The following is a 16,482-nucleotide window of genomic DNA, read 5'->3' on the forward strand; positions in this document are numbered from 1 at the left end:
TTAGGCTTCTGCTTTTGACATTTATTTGTTCTCAGCATTTTGACCAGTTGTGAGTCTCTGCAGTAACTACCACTCACTGCAAAAATAAGCCCTGACCAAAAATGATGGTAGCTCTGACCTACGAGCAGAACATAAACACTTAACTGGCAAGTTGACAGAACGTCATGTCCAGTTGGTAAAAAAACCACCAATAGCTGGGTGTGGTGCCACAGGCCTTTAATCTTCAGACGAAAAGCTGAGCAGATCACTGTGAGAGGCCAGCCTGGTCTCCATAAGGTGTAGGCCAGCTGAGGTTAGAGGAAGACCCCGTCTTTAGAAGTCCGCCAGAAGCGAACGAACCGCAACAGCAGCAGTTCAGCAGGGGCTCTGCTCACATCCCCAGCCACCCGTTTCCGCCTGCTCGCCTTGTCAGATATGAATTCCCTCCAGGGGAGCCTCGGATCCCGTCAGAAAGCACTGTTCTCCCACGGCATACTTGCCACTGCTGTGCCATGTCAGAGGGATTGTCTTCTCTCTGGTCTCTGCTCCATAGCACAGCCCCGAGGCCCTGCTTATGGTAACAGTCGCTTTCAGATTGCCACTGACACACCTCTGTACTTTCTACTAATATTTAGTGCTCATAATCTGTACATTTTGTGATTTGGCATCAACAGCACTATCCATGCCTCACTGAATGTCTGTTTTTCCTGGGCGTCGAGTCTGTCCTGGACACACAGGTGTGTGGTGGTTCTAGTCTGTGGTAGAGATGAGCTGCCCAGAGAGGAGGCAGGAAGCAACCCCTTCCTCTCCTGAGGGCCCCCAGGCTGCTGCAATGCCTTTGAAGCTATTGGCTCGCTGGGCTTGGTACCTCCCGTGGCCTGGTGTTACTTGGGCAGTGGTAACACATCTCCCTTTTCTTTTTCTTTCTTTCTTTTTCTTTTTTTCATGATAACTTTTTGATACTACCAGAATGGTTAAACTTTTTTCTCTTCTCTCTGCCCAGCACCTCCTGTCTAGTTGCCAAGGGAAACCAGATAAGCCCTGTACACACAACCTTAGTTTAATATCCTGGAGCCAGCTCACAGGCATGCTGTTCTCGGTGGCTCTGTGGCACTAGCGTAGGTTGCTTTTTGCCCTCAGTGAAGGCTTTCTGTCAGGCCCGTAGACTTTCCTGGGCTGAGGTTCCCAAGTCTGAGCTTCTGAAGTGAAGGTTTAGTTAAGGTTCCCGAGGAACAGACAAGTTAGTGAGGGTTATTTAAGATAGTCCTAATTTTGAAAAAAAAAAAAAAAAAAAAAAAAAGGCTTCACCATGAATAAGGCTGAAGTTATCCGTTGTTCATCTAAACAGTTTCTGCTACTCATTTCTGGTACTTAAAATGAACTGGGGGAAGAATGCAAGCCTGAGATGCCATCCTGTCTAGCCTTCCCCTCACCTCTCTAGTTATGAACCTTTCACTCCTGAGATTTTGATTTGCCTTTTTGGTTTGTGACTGGTGGACCAGCCTGATTCCATCTTAAGAATGGAAGCCATTTTATCATAAGGCCAGGACAAGTTCATTTCTGTTTGCTGCAAAATTCAAGTTGATTGTACTTTCACCTGTTTCTGGAATTTGACATGTTCCCCATCGAATGGACTTTGACTCATACTTTGAATATACCCTGATAAGATGTTCTGCCCAACAATTTAAAACTATTTGGCCGCGTTCCTCCATAACTGAAATTTCTCTGGAAATCCCCCAACCCTTGCAAACCTCCTGGTCTTGCAGTTTTTTGGACTATATAAGTCCCACCTTTTCCTGTGTTCGGCGCTGCATTTTCACAGCCTCCTTTAGGGAGCTAGCCCTGGCTGGCAGAGAATAAAGCTTCCTTAAGTTGACCAGAGACTTTGGATAATGGTCTTTCTCTTGCTCGGTGGGACTGACAGCTATTACTCATTTCGTTCCCAATCCCACTCTTCAGCCCTGTGCTCCGTGTTGCTGGACTCTGACAGTATGGGTGCTAGAGGAAGTACTTGAGGCTGGAGGAGGCTGGCTCCATCTCCTCACTGGGACATTCCCACAGGGTCTTCATCTCCTTAGCGATGGCTGGCTATCGCGTTTGTGGTTGTTGGAGGAGCACCCCATGCACTGTCTTTTCCGATGCTGATTTCAGTGCCTTGAGATCTGGTTACCGCCCTGCCATGGGTGGGTACTGTTGAACTATCTCCTGTACCTACATGATGATAAGAATGATGCCCAGTTATCCCTGATTGCTAAATAAAGATGCTGAAGTCTATGACTGGGCAGAAGAGAGGGAGGCAGAGTTTATGTTCTTGGGGCCTGGGGTCTGAGACCATGAGGTGGGGAGAGAGGCAGGAGAAAGAGCAGGAGATGGAGGAAGAGGATGGCCCGAGGGCACAGATCCAGCCCAGAGAGGACGACTTGTTGGCATACTTTTTATATCTATTTTATTTCGGTTTCTTATGCCTCTTTTTTTCTCCATCCCAACCCCTTCCAACACCCCAACACTAAGTAGGAGAGAAAGAAGGTCAGTGGGAGAGGAAGCATACTTCTCTTTAGCTGCTTCCTGCTGGGCAGGGTCATCAAATTCCTTGGGGCAAGTCCAGTCCTCTTTTCAGGAGATCTCCAACTTCTTTTTTCATGTCAAACTCTATCAACAGCAACCAGGAGCAGCAGGGAGTAGCAGCAGCCTTTCTCTCTCTGGGCTCTGGCGTTTATTTCCTCTCCAGAGTCCTCAGATCTAAACTATCTGCAGCTGGCAAAGAGCTCCTCTCAGAGCCTACACGAGGCAAATCGTCTGCTGCTGTGGACCTCTGAATCAGTCCCACATCCCACACCTGGGACCAAAACAAAACCGTGTTTGTAGATCATAGACCAAAACTTCCACAGCACTGACTTATTGGCAAGTAGCTTGGCTTGTGTGGCTGAGAGATAGCAGGATAGCTCAGAGGGTTGGTATCTGCCCAGCTCCGGTGCCTCAAGCTTGTGAGATAAATCTGGGTCTCTTCGTGTCACTTATTTTGGGAGCCAGCGGGGTTAAAGAACACTGCTGCTTTATTAACTATCTCCTACTGTGGTTTGCTCACACCACCTTTCTGGTGGCCCGTTACCAGCGTACCTGCCAGCCTTCCTTCTGCAGCTTTCCAGCTAGTGTGGTTTGGAAACGCATCCTCCCTTCTGTTCCCACAACAGCGAAGTTGCTTCCTAGTGATTGTCTCGTGCTGCCCCGGCTCCCGGTTTTCCGTTTTCCAGTTCTTAGTCCTTTATGTTGAATTCTCTTTCTGAAGTAACTTTTGCAGTTTCTCTTTGGAGCCGGACCCTGGCTGACACACACGTGATGCTCCATACTGGAGGTTTATGCCACAGGACACCTACACAGGTGCCCAGCGCTTCTGTCACCAAACTGAGTGCTTGTGTTCCAGGAGAGGGGAGTCCTTGCTGTGCAAGCTCCCCATCCCACAGGAGCAGAGCTGTGTAGACACTGATCAACAACATCCTTTTCTATATGTCAACCCTCCCTGCGAACAAGGAGCAGTGATAGTCCAGTCGACACCTTACAACCTGTGGGCTTGTTTTGTAAAGCCAAGCAGGCAAAAAAGGTGGGACGAGGAGATAACAAGGCAGAGATGAAAGGAGAGAGGAGGGGACAGAGGGAGGAGAGTGAGCAAGCTGCCAAACGCAGTCGGGGGTTTGTCCTCGAGTCACTGAAGCGGCGTTCTGTTAGCTTTGTTGTGTTCTGTTCACGGGAAACAGGCAGTCGGGTGCTCAGGAGGGCTGTGCTGTCAGTAGCCCTGCCTCCTCCTCCTGACCGCCAGGCCGAGAAACATCCTCTAACAGATGCTTCTGCCCCCACAGTGTCCTGCCCAGCCTCACGGGGACAAGCAACCTCGGACAGACCCTCTGAAACCATAGGCCCAACCAACACTTCCTTCCTCATGTCCTGTATGGCAGGGCTTCGCCACAGCGACAGAGCTGACACAGTGGTTCAGCCTGTGACCTGGGGCATGGCAGCCGGGTGTGAGGAGGTGTGGGCAGAGGGTGAGATCCGGGGGACCCAGGCCTGACCAGTTCCAGTTGTCTGGACAGGGATTTCCTCATGTTTACCCCATTGCTGAGTCAGTATCATGTTTTCCACATAATTACGAAACTTTGTTGCCATCAATTCCTCATTTTTTTTTTTTTACTCCATTTCTTCCCTTTCTTCCCTTACCTTTTGGGCCTCCAGTTGCCTGTAGGCCTGTCTTTTTCATATTGTCCCTTAACACCTAAGTATTAATTTTTAAAACATTTTAATTTATTCTTTGAGAAATTCATAATGCATGCAATGTATTTTTATCATAGTTACCTGTTCCCGAATTCTGCTTCCTGGGTCCACCTCCCCGAATCTCTCTCCCAACTTTACTCCTCTTGTTTGTTTGTTTGTTTGTTGGTAACCCATTGAGTCCAATCCTGCCAGGACCACACCCCTAATGAAAATCAACTCTGCCTACCTCAGAAGTCAGCGCCTGTCATCGGCTGCTCAGCCGGAGGTGGGGCTCTATGCCCCTCCCCCATCAAGGCTGCTAGGTGTGCTGGCTTGAGCTTGCGCAACCACAGCTGCCGTGAGTTTGTGAGGGTGCCGGCCATGTCACGTCCGGAAGACACCGTTTTGTCGCCTTCCTCACTGACCCCTGGGTTGTAGATTCTGTTAATGTTTTTTCAGACTTGGTCTCAATTTTTAAAGATGAGTTTCTCTTTTAGTTGCATGTGTGTGGGTGTGTGCGCGTGAGTGCCTGAGGAGGGAAGAGGCTGCGAGGTCCGTGGGAGGTGGGTCTGCAGGTATGTTGCTGATGGGAGCATGAGGACCAAGCTCAGGTCCTCCGCAGGAGCAGACATGTTCCTAACGGCTGGGCCGTCTCCCCAGCTCCCCTTTAGAATAGCTGGAGTAATTTAGATGGTTCTAACTGGAAGTTCATTGACTTTTTAAATTTTGTCTACTGTGAAATCTGTCTGACGAATTATAAATATTTAGATACATTTTCACAGTTAGAACATTTTCATTTAAGTTATTCATGTATGAAGTTATAACTGATTTCTTCATATTCTAAGCACAGTACCTTAGAGATGGAAGTGGGCCTGGGAGATGGCATTACAAGCAGCTGGTGTGTTTGTCTGTTTTATTTGGGCTCCGATACCCACCATGCTTCTCCATCCTTATTCCACGCTAATCTCTTCTAGCTCCCCAACACCAGGTAGGAGAGGAAGGAGAGAGGGGAAAGGGGCGTAGATCTCTTAGGCTACTTCCTGCTGGTTAGGGGCATCGAGTTCCTTGGGCTGAGTCCAGTCTTTGTAGCCAGGATATCTCCAACTTCCCACCAAACTGCACCAACAGCAACCAGGAGCAGCAGCACCTTCTTCTGTGGAGCGCTTCAGAGTGTGCTGGGCTCTGGCACTTTCGCCTTCCCCAGAGCGCCTGGAATTAAACTGTCTGCAGCTGGCACAAATCACACCCCAGCCAGAGCACGAGACAGTCACAGTGGGCTGCTGTGGACAGGCTGGAGCAGCCCCAAATCCCACACCTGGGATTAAAACAAAAACATTCGCATAACACAGCTGGGCTTTTTAAGAAACCAAACACTCTCACTACAGAAAGTGTTTGCCAAACAAGTGAGAGGATGGACGTTGGGCTCTGCAGAACCACGCAGATGTGGAACAGGCATGGAACTTGCCTCAGAAGTTGGAGACAAGGTATCCGTGGAGCAGCCTGGCTAGTGACACTAGCGATAGTGTCTAGGCCAGGTCTAGGTTTGACTGATAGACGCTGCCTCAAAAAGAGTAATGTTGGGGAGCAATGAAGTACAAATCCTGACACCAACCTCAGACTGTGCACAAAGATGCATATGTGAACATGCACGCAAACACATGCACCCACACACATGAACATGCATGCACACACATGTGAACATGCACCCACACACATGAACATGCATGCACACACACTTGAACATGCACCCACACACTTGAACATGCATGCACACACACTTGAACATGCACCCACATACTTGAACATGCATGCACACATGTGAACATGCACACATGTGAACATGCACACACACAAACATGTGAAAAAATGGAAGCACTTAACCCTCTATAACATTTGAAAAAACTCACTACCGAGAGGCTATTCAACCGTGTACAACTATAGTTTTCTAGGAATGTAAGGTCCCAGCCAAAGACCCTACGCTGTGCGGGATGCCCCATGCCTCTGAGGACACTCACCACTGGTCCCAACAGTGGGCACAGCCTTGCTTTAGCTGCTTTAGCTCCTTCCTCTCCCCGTGAGGCATCCATCAAGCCACTTTGCAGTGCACCAAGGCTACTTTATGTCAGTGTAACACAAGATGGAGTCATTGGGAAGACGAATGCTCCACTGAGAAAATGACTAAGATGTGTCACAGCTGAGAGAGTAGCGCATTTTCAGGCGGAGCAAGCCAGTGAGCACACTCCCAGGGTCCCTGCCTTGAATTCTGCCCTGGCTTTCTTCAGTGATGGACAGTGAAAGAAGCAAACAGATCCTTTCCTCCCCAAGTTGCTTATGGTCATGATGTCTTACCACAGCTGCACAAACCCTAAGACACAATGTCACTTAACAAACGGAAACTCTGTTTTCCCTTGAGACAGGGCCTCATATGGTCTGTGTTGGTCTTGAATTCCGTAGGTGATGGGATGTCTTTAATCATCTTGCCTTTGCTTCCTCAGTGCTGGGATTACAGGCAAGCACCGCTACACCAAGCTTAAGGGGTGCTGGCATGGAACCCAGAGCTTTGTGCATGCCAGGCACTCCACCAGCTGCTACCTTCCAAGACCCACAACTTAAGAGAGAGAGACAGAGAGAGAGAGAGAGAGAGAGGGAGAGAGAGAGAGAGAGAGAGAGAGAGAGAGAGAGAGAGAGAGAAAAGCAAATGATATCTCATAAATACTTACATAGATTTAAGATTTCATCATAAAAACTGTGTGGTGTTCTGGAGGATTATGTCCCCCACAGACTCATAGGGAAGGGCATTAGGAGGTGTGGTCTTGTTGGAGGAAGCGTGTCAGTGCGGGGCGGGCTTTGAGGTTTCAGAAGCTCAAACCAGGCCCAGTGGCTCACGGTCTCTTCCTGCTGCCTGAGGATCCGGAACTCTCAGCTCCCTCTCCAGCACCAGGTCCGCCTGCACTCTGCCATGCTTCCTGCCATGATAACACTGTTTCCCATCCACGATTAAGTGTTTTCCTTGTAAGTTCTATGAAAAATGTAATTTAAAAAGCCGTAAAATCACACATATAAAAATCTGCATTACACATTGATAACCACATATATGCATATCACACACACACACACACACACAAACACACACAGGCATGAAGATACTTGGGTGATTCCTTCCCTAGAAGCCCACATTTGTGTCTTTGGTTTGTTGGTGTTGGTTTTCCCCTTCCCTTTCCCTCCTGTCTCCATCTCCTCTGTCTTATTCCCTCCTCTCAGCTTGCCCTCCTCTCCCCTCCCTTTCTTCTCTGTCTCTCTGTCTCTATCTCTGTCTCTGTCTCTCTGTCACTTTCTCCCCCTCTTCACAAGGTTTTACTATGAAACCCTGGTTGGTCTGGAACTTATACGATTCTGCTGCTGCTCCAATGGGGTAGGATTACAGAAAACCCCAGTCTTGTCCTTGTCATTTTGTCCACTCTCTCTCACCCTCCTCCTGCTCACTCTCTCTCCCTGAGGTGGTTTGAATGAAAATGCCTCTATGGGGCTGCGTTAAAGGATTGGGAGTTGTCGCCCTGTTGGAGGAAGTGTGTCACTACAGGTGGACTTTGGTGTTTCAAATGCTCAGCCCGTTTCCACGTTTCTCTCTTCCTGTTGCCTACAGACCCAGTGGCAGGCCAGACTGATTCCATCTTAAGGATAGAAGCCATTTTGCTATAAGGTCAGAATAGGTTCATTTTTTATTTGCTACAAAATTCAGGTCGACCTTGCTTTAACCTGTTTTTGGATTTTTTTTTTTTCTTCTTCTTCTTCTTCTTTTTTTCTTTTTCCTAGACAGGGTCTCTCTGCATATCTCTGGCTGTTCTGGACTCACTCTGTAGACCAGACTGGTCTCAAACTCAGAGGTCCACCTGCCTGTGCTTCTTGAGAGCTTGGGTTAAAGCCGTGCCACCTGCCTGATGTGTTTCTGAAACCTGGCTCCTTACCCTAGGGAGTTGAACACCTTGAATGTACCATGTTCTGCTAAATAGTTTAACATGTCCATCCAAGTTCCCATGTAACCAGAATTGTTCTGGAACCCCCCGTGGCCTCCTCCTCCTGTACTCCATGCTATATTGGAGTTTATAAAGCTGACCTCCTCCTCTACACCATGCTATATTATTTTCAAACTCCCCGTTACGGAGCTAGCCCTGTCTGAAGGAACTCAAGCTTGCTTAATTTGGCCAGAGTTTGGTCAACGGTCTTTACTCTTGTTTGGTGGGAGTGGCTCCAGATGTAGACCTCTCCAGCACTGTGTCTGGCTGTGTGCTGCCATGCTTCCCACCATGGTGATGATGAACAAAACCTCTGAACTGTTAGCCGGCCCGGTTACATGGTTTCATTGTATGAGTGTAGGAGTGTGGTCGTGGCGTCTCCTCACAGAGTAGGAACCCTAAGACACCCGCTCTGTCTACCTCTCTGGGCTTATCCTGAAGCCCTGCAGCACTCCTTAGCGCCTTCAGACAAACTCAGCACCTTGGCTTCACCTGAAGTCCTTTCTGCAGTGTGCTCAGAACCCAGCTTCACCTGGGGGGCGCTGCCTTCAAGGAGGACTCCCGGATCTCCTCACTGTTGGTGATGTACTTATGTGGGGCGGATGGGAAGAGAAAGAAAGAGAGCGACAGAGGCAGAGATACACAGAGACAGACAGAGAGAGACAGGCAGAGACAGAGACAGAGGCAGACAGGCAGACAGAGACAGACAGAGGCAGACAGATACAGACAGAGATACACAGAGACAGACAGAGACAGAGGCAGACAGATTTCTGGTGTGGCTCAAACTTCACAGCCCTTTGTGTCCCTTCTTCACATTGCTTCATTCTAAAGTCAACAAAGCATTGTCAGGAATTCAAAACACGTACTTTTGCTTTTTTACTGGAGTTTTGTGTTTTGAAATGACTAATGCAGCTCCCTAGTCTAGGTCACATTGCACGCTGGCCTGGAAGGGCTTATGCGATCCCCTATGATCGTCTGGAAGAGTCTGAGTTTTCCTTCTTGCTAACAAGCAGGACGTAGACTTTAGCTCTGGTTTGTTTGCATCTGTTTTTGAAGCTCATTGGGAAAACTCTTCTGTGGCCTGAGACTGATTTATGTTCTTACTGCTGTGTCATTGTGAAGAGCAGATGGCAGTACATTTTCACTTGATTTAAGAACTCCAATTTCTGTTGCTTTTATAGGTTGGAATTTTTAACACTGCCTTTGAAAGCTGTCTGTGAGCCCCGAGAATATACACGATTCAAGTCTGTGTCCTAACGTGGCTCTTACACCGGAATGTCGATGCAGAGTGGACACGTCCAAGTTAGTTACAGCTGGCTCAACATCTGGCTCTTCGACAAAGACACTGGAAAGCAAAACAAGACCAAGCACCAAGCATATGAGACTTACTGTCGTAAGGACGCGTATTCCCTGTGGGAGGAGGGTAATTACGAGGTGTGGGCTAGGGGATGTGTGATGCTCAGTTTTAACTGTCAACTTGACACCACCTAGAATCAGCAGAGAAGAGCGTCTTGGCGAGGAACTATCCAGATAATGACGGCCTGTGGGAATGCCTGTGGGGACTGTCTGGATGGATAACTTACGCAGCCCACCATGGGCAGCACCGTCCCTATGCTGCACCCTAAACTGTTTAAGAGTATAAAAACGATGTCAGCATGGGTGTGACTTGACTGTGAATGTGGTGTGACCAGATGCCTCAAGGTCTTTCATTTTTAAAAAAAATTATTTTACATATGTGGGTGTATGTATGTATGTCTTTGTATCATGTGCATGCAATGCCCCAGGAGGCCAGAAGAGGGTATCCTGGAACTGGAGTTACAGATGGTTGTGAGCCAACACGTAGTTGCTGGGAATCAAACCCTGATCCTCTGGAGGAGCAGTGGGGCCCTTGATGACAGAGTCATCTCCCCATCCCACCATCTCAAGCTCTTGCCCCGTGACCTCCCTGTGATAGTGGACGGTAGCTGGAACAGTAAATCAAATAAACTTTCCTTCCTAACTTGTGTTCTACCATGTGTCCTATCACAGCCACACAAATGACACAGAACAGCAGGGTGGACTGAAGGCACAGAGCTGCTTGTGACCGAGCAAAGGTTATGACAGAACAGCTTTACAGCGAGGCTAGAGTGTGCACACAGATTTAGTAGCTCATGATCTTGTAGTTGGGTTTTTCGTTTGTTTGTGTGTTCACAGTGTTGTATACAAGTAGGAACAGCCATTTCTGGATTCTTTCACGTAGGAGTGAGATTTTTTAATTTCAGTCTTTATTGATCGTGTCGTGCTGTGTGACCGATGGCACCTGTCTCACACCCGGAACTGGAGCAGAGGGCCAGCCTCACCTCAGACAGGCAACTGCCCACCACCAGCCTGCAGCTGCACTTCGTGGGGACCATTGAGCTTCATCCGTCAGACTTCATAGTTCCAGGATCCAGGAAAGTCCCTCAATGTGCTAACCTTGCTTTTTGGGTCTTGCCTCTTGCTAACTCTTCTTGCTCGCCGAAGTGTGTCAACCAGGATGTGGTTTTGTCCATAAAAGAAAAAGTGTGTTGAGTCTCAGGGCTGCGAGGCTCGGGCATGATCTGCTTCTGGCGCAGCACAGACTTTCTGTGAAGTTTTAAGAACATCTGTGTGTGTCCCCTGGGGGAGCCACATTGTGACAATGGGGCGAAGGTTAGCCAAATGAAAGTAATTATTTAAAGAAACTAAGCTGTCAGAGTATCACAACATCAGAACAAAGCAGGGCCTAAGATGGCTGTTTTGAGGGGGGCTGGTTTTCATCAGAACAAAGCAGGGTCTAAGATGGCTGTTTTGAGGGGGGCTGGTTTTTGAGATTATTGTCTTTGTTTTAAAAATAGTATTTTTATATTTATTCTTTAAATATTTCATACGTGTCTACAGTGTTCTTTGATCTTGTCCATCCCCCACCACTTCCCGCCAGCTCTTCCTGGAACCATCGTCCTCCCGCCATGTCCTCCTTAACATTATTGTTATCATTCATTACCCCCCAGCTTTGCTCAGTGCTGACCGTGGATACTTGGACAGGGGGCCATCCAACAGGACACAGGCAGCTAAATCAGCAGCAGCAGCAGCCAAAAGTGACTCTGCACGCCTCATCAGCTGTCGATTGCCAATAGCTCCTGAGCTGGGGGGAGGCTGTGCACCTTTCCCGTCTCTGCTGGAGTCCTGCCTGTCTTCCTACTGCACAGTCAGCGAGAGCTGCTGGGAGCTGATGTGTGCGCAGCCACGTCGTCTCAGAAGGCATCGTCCACGGCTCCCCTCCGCCTGCTCCCCCTTGGCGTTCCCTGAGCTTTGATGGAGGGAGGCTGAAGAGAGGAGTCATCCACCGTTGACTACTCCCAGCTGCTTTTGCTCAGCGCTTTGGCCAGTTATGAGCCCCTAGCCGTTACCATTTCCCACTGCGGAGAGAAACACCTGTGACCAGGCTGAGGGCAGTGCAGATCTGTGGGTATAGACGTAAATATTACGCAGATGCTTTGACAACTGGATCGTTTAATGGAGCATCACCAGAAGGTTCCCTTTCACTAGAGAGTGATTTCAGAAAATGCTGATTGTGTTTGCTTCTGAAGAGCCAAGCATAACTAGCCAGTTTTCTACATTTACTGATGAATGTTCTTATATCCAACCCCACACACACTGAAGAATATTGCTTTAAGGACATTTCAACCCAGAACACCCATGGTTTCAGAACCGCCCTTGCTCCTCACATCAGGTGCTTGGTTGATTTTCTTTCTGCTGCCGTGTGAGTTTCTGGAGATGCAAGCAGAGCATGTCTGGTTGCAGATATGCTTCATTAATTGCAAGGCTAATAGAACTGTGACTTCCCCAGGAAGCAGAAGTGGAAAGATAAACAGAAAACTGAAGACAACACATTCTGTTCATGGACTTCAGAACCAGGACTCCTTAGCCATTTACTTGCACCAGGCTTGGAGTTGAGGTCTCAGCTGGTCGCTGACTGTAAAACCTCAGCAAGGACGTCTGAGTGTCCTCAAGGTTTAAAGGCTCAGGCAGTCTCCAGGGAGGAGCTTTGCTTCCAGCTGCTACTGCCCTTCCTTATTCTTCTGTGTGGCTCTGCTCTGGTCATAGCGATCATTCTCCACAGGTGCTAAGCACAGAGAACAGAGTCAGCGTTTTCTCTGCTTAGGCTCATTTAATCCTCACTACGACATTAAGGCCTGTAACCTTTGTATTGCAGAGGAGAGATTAGGTAACTGACAAAGGCTAGACCACTTAGTAGGTTGCAGAGGCAGCACTGGTGCAGGCCTGCTGGCTGACAGATGCCTCCTGAAGCAGCACTGCGAGGTGGCAGGAATGCAGGCCCTGGGCCTCCGGTCTGGGCTCAGTCTCAGCTGGGTGTAGCTTGGGGACATTGTTGAGCCTCTCAGTTGCCTTCGTTAGGAATGAGATGGTTCACTCAGTTAAGCTCAGCAGGAGATCTGGACGAGTGGTGTAGAGACCTGAACGCAGACGCTCCCTCAGAGAGCTCGAAGCTAAAACAGTGAGAAGATGCTCCCGTCTGTCAGAAGAGCGGAAATCCAGGGCATTGGTGATGGTGCGGGGCAGCGGAACGCCTACTCCCTGCTGGAGGGAAGGCAAAACAGTATCATCGTTTTTGGAAAATGTTTGCTCGTTCTCGTAAAAAGAAACACAGCCAGCAGTTGTGGTCTTTAGTATGTGTTCCGATGAGTTGAGAACATCTCCATTACAGAACGTGAGCACCGACGTTTATAACAGGTTAATTCATAGTTACCAAGACTCGGAGGCAGCTGATATGCCCTGCTATAGGTGAGTGTGCTCGCCTGTACAGGGAAGCGGCTGATACGGCCTGCAGTGTGTGAGTGTGCCACCTACACAAGGGAATGCTACCCACAGAGCTTACACAAGGGCATCTGAAGAACAGATTGCTAAGCGAAAGAAGTCACAATAAAAGACGGTCTATTAAATTTTAAATTTCAACCACACGTCATTCTGAAAAAGGCCAACTAAGCAAAGCAAAAGCAATCATTGGTTGCCAAGGACTAGAGGCACGCTTCTCAGCCTTCCCGATGATGCAGCTCCTCATGATGTGGTGACCTCCCCCCACCAGCAAAGTATTTCATTGCTTCTCCGTAACTGTAATCTTGCCACTGTTATGACTTGTACTGTAAACACATGATATGCAGGATACCTGACATGTGACCCCTGTGAAAGGGTCACTTGACCCCCATAGGGGTTGCAACCCTGGGATGAGAGCCACTGACTTAGAGGGAAGAGGGATGGATGGATGGGGGTCGCGGAAGTTACAGATGTGGTAAACCTGTTTCATGTGACACTGTGGAGCTAAATGCATGCCACTCTCCCCTTGTGAAAACTGAACTGTGCATGTTGTAGAATTTAGTTAATAGTACATCAGCAGCAGACTGGGCACATACCTAACACGCACGAGGCCCTGGCCTCCATCACCAGCCTGTAAAGGAAGAACCAGTGTTGGGGAATCAGCGATAATAGAAGCACACCAGAGCGAGATGTTAGTAACTGGGGAACTAGTATGTGTAATAAGATTTGGGGTAGGAGTGTGGGGGCTGTCTGTATTCCCTAACCTTTTTAATAAACCAAAACATGTCTAAGAGGAGAAAGGTTTATGTGACCTGAGGAGAAAGCCGACCATTAAAGCATCTGTGAAGACTAAATCTATCGTGAAGGTGGGGTGCCTAATCCAGCACTGGACAGACTGAGGCGGGGTGATCAAGAGCGGATGCCAGACTCGGATACATCCATTCTAGGCCAGCCTGTGCTGCAAAGTGAGACTATCTCAATGACGAAGCAACACCAACAGAAAACACACAAGCCAATTATTTACAAAAGAGTATTTCACACCCACCTACCCACATATAGGCACAAGCACATGTGTATGCGAAGGGTAATTGTGAATATTTGTGAATGATAGTGCCTGTTACATGCCGGGAGCTGTATAGGTGGCGAGGATAACACCAGCACTGATGATAATTACCACAGTGATGGTTATGATGATGGTGATGATAGTGATGACTATGATGATGGTGATGATAGTGATGACTATGATGATGGTGATGATGATGACAATGATAATCACCATGATGACGAGGATGATGTCATCATGATGGTGATGATGGTGATGGTGATGACTATGATAATCACCATGGTGACGAGGATGACGTCATGATGGTGACGATGGTGATGATGATGACAATGATAATCACCATGAGGATGACGTCATCATGATGGTGATGATGGTGATGGTGAGGTGATGACTATGATGATGGTGATGATGATGACAATGATAATCACCATGATGACGAGGACGACGATGATGAGAATGATGATTTCTTTTTTTTTAATTAATTTAATTTTATTTTATGTGTGAAGGTGTCAGAGCCTTGTAGAATTTGTGTTACAGACAATTGTGAGCTGCCATGTGGGCGTTGGAAATCGAACCCGGGTCCTTTTGAAGAGCAGACAGTGCTCTTAGCCACTGAGCCATCTCTCCAGCCCGAGAATGATGATTTCTCATGCTTAGTTGGAGATTCCTTGTTGTGTCTGGGGCCTCCATGGACCAGTAAACTATACCTCTAAAGTGAGGTTGATAACGTGACTGCTGTGCAGATTTAACACATATGTGGGGTCAGACATGTAAGTGTAGATGAGATATTAGCTGCGTGAACAACTGTCTCTAGTTTATCTCACGGCTCTTCGCACTCCACGGGACCCTGGTTGTTCGCCGCACCTACTTGCCTTTCCCTCTTTCACATTAGCTTAGCAGCCCTGGTTTTCGTGTCTCTGCCTTACTGTGGCCAGGAACCATAGCACAGGGAGATGCTGAGCAGATGAACTGGCAGAGCTCCAGCCTGGGCACAGCGCTTCACCTGAGGCATGGTTGGTGCACAGCATCTTGAGTGTGGATAGAGGGCTTTGATACAGGTGTTCCATGTCGTGTCAATGGTTAGTTCTGGGCTTGCTCCCCCCCCCCCGCATCTTGTTCCTTTATTTATTGGCTCTCTGCAGCTTTAATTCTTTCTTGTTGTTTTGGATCATGCTAACACTGTGGACCTTTCTAGTGTACTTTCTTCTCCTCGGGAGGTTTCCTTTCCAGATTATCCTGCAATGAGTATCAGCAGGATGATTAGTGACCATCAGTGGTCATAGCTTTCTAGCCTTATGGTTGAACTTGAATTTAAAAGAATGTTTTTGGTAGGTTGACCCCGATTTAATACTAAAAAGAAGCTTATCTGTAGTTTAATTTTAGACTTCTAGATTTCAAATACCTGAAACAAAAGGCACAGAATTGTCATTTCTCCTATGCTCTGAGCATGGCTGTCTTTTCACCCTGGCTACCACTGTGCCTTTCCACTATTCCCAAGACCAAGTCCAAGCTCTTCTGTGCTCAGTTGATAGCATCCCTGAGTTGAGTTGCAGATCTGTTGAGAGCTGAGGTAGGTCACTTCAAGGCCTAGAAAGTCTACATTCTCCTCTGAGGGAGCATTAGCACCCTGAGTTTGGATAGGCAGGCCTCTGCATTCCCTCCTATCTGAATCCTTTTGTTTTGTTAAGCTCCTTTACCAATGATGCACAGTCCTAGAGAATTTCACCACGTAATCAGCAAGCTCAAAGCTGGCTCTGGCAGGCTTAGGCTGCATCAGGACAGTGGCTTCATGCTGCATGGCCGACATTCCTGTTCTGAGATGCTTTTTTGGCTGCTCCATCAAGTTTCTTCACTCTGCTAATCTCCAGCGGCACACTGTACCCCATTTTCTTCTGCCCTCCATTTTCAGGAGCAGGAGATCATTTTAGCCTTTTGTAGGATGTTAACTGTAGACTCTGTGACACTGAGGCATCAGCAAGCAGCTTCCAAGTATAATAAAAATTTATAGTAACAGGAAACTGGTATGGCTGTTCAGACAATGAGGTCTTACTGCTGTGGCATCACAAGGCTGTCTTGACCTAGCTTCTGTTGTTCTAAGCTTTGTCTCCTGTGACCGTTTGGATCTAGAATGTCCTCCAAGATTCCTTGTGTTGGAGACCTGGTCTCTAGCTAGTGGTGCTATCTGGAGGTGGTAGAACCTTTAAGGAGTTTAGTTGAGATTTGGAGAATTCCTTCCCTGGAAAAACAAACGTCTTCCCTCTCCTGGTAAGGTCTCAACAACAACCAAGCCCCATGCCACCAAAGTTTATCCCGGGGAGCTGAGGACTCACTGGGTTACGCCCAGAGCTTGGT

The 16,482-nt window shown here is 48.0% G+C and overlaps 1 long non-coding RNA gene across 1 annotated transcript in view; it reads left to right on the forward strand.

Annotated features, from left to right (window-relative positions):
- LOC132646434 (uncharacterized) overlaps window positions 1–14,210 on the forward strand; it is a 33,913-nt gene extending 19,703 nt beyond the window's left edge. Inside the window, exon 3 of the long non-coding RNA XR_009584706.1 lies at window positions 9,416–14,210. This is a non-coding gene — a long non-coding RNA (uncharacterized LOC132646434). The remainder of the gene's footprint in view (window positions 1–9,415) is intronic.
- The last annotated feature ends 2,272 nt before the right edge of the window (window positions 14,211–16,482 follow it).

This window comes from Meriones unguiculatus, chromosome 11, assembly GCF_030254825.1.
Source record: "Meriones unguiculatus strain TT.TT164.6M chromosome 11, Bangor_MerUng_6.1, whole genome shotgun sequence".
Taxonomy (NCBI): Eukaryota; Metazoa; Chordata; class Mammalia; order Rodentia; family Muridae; genus Meriones; species Meriones unguiculatus.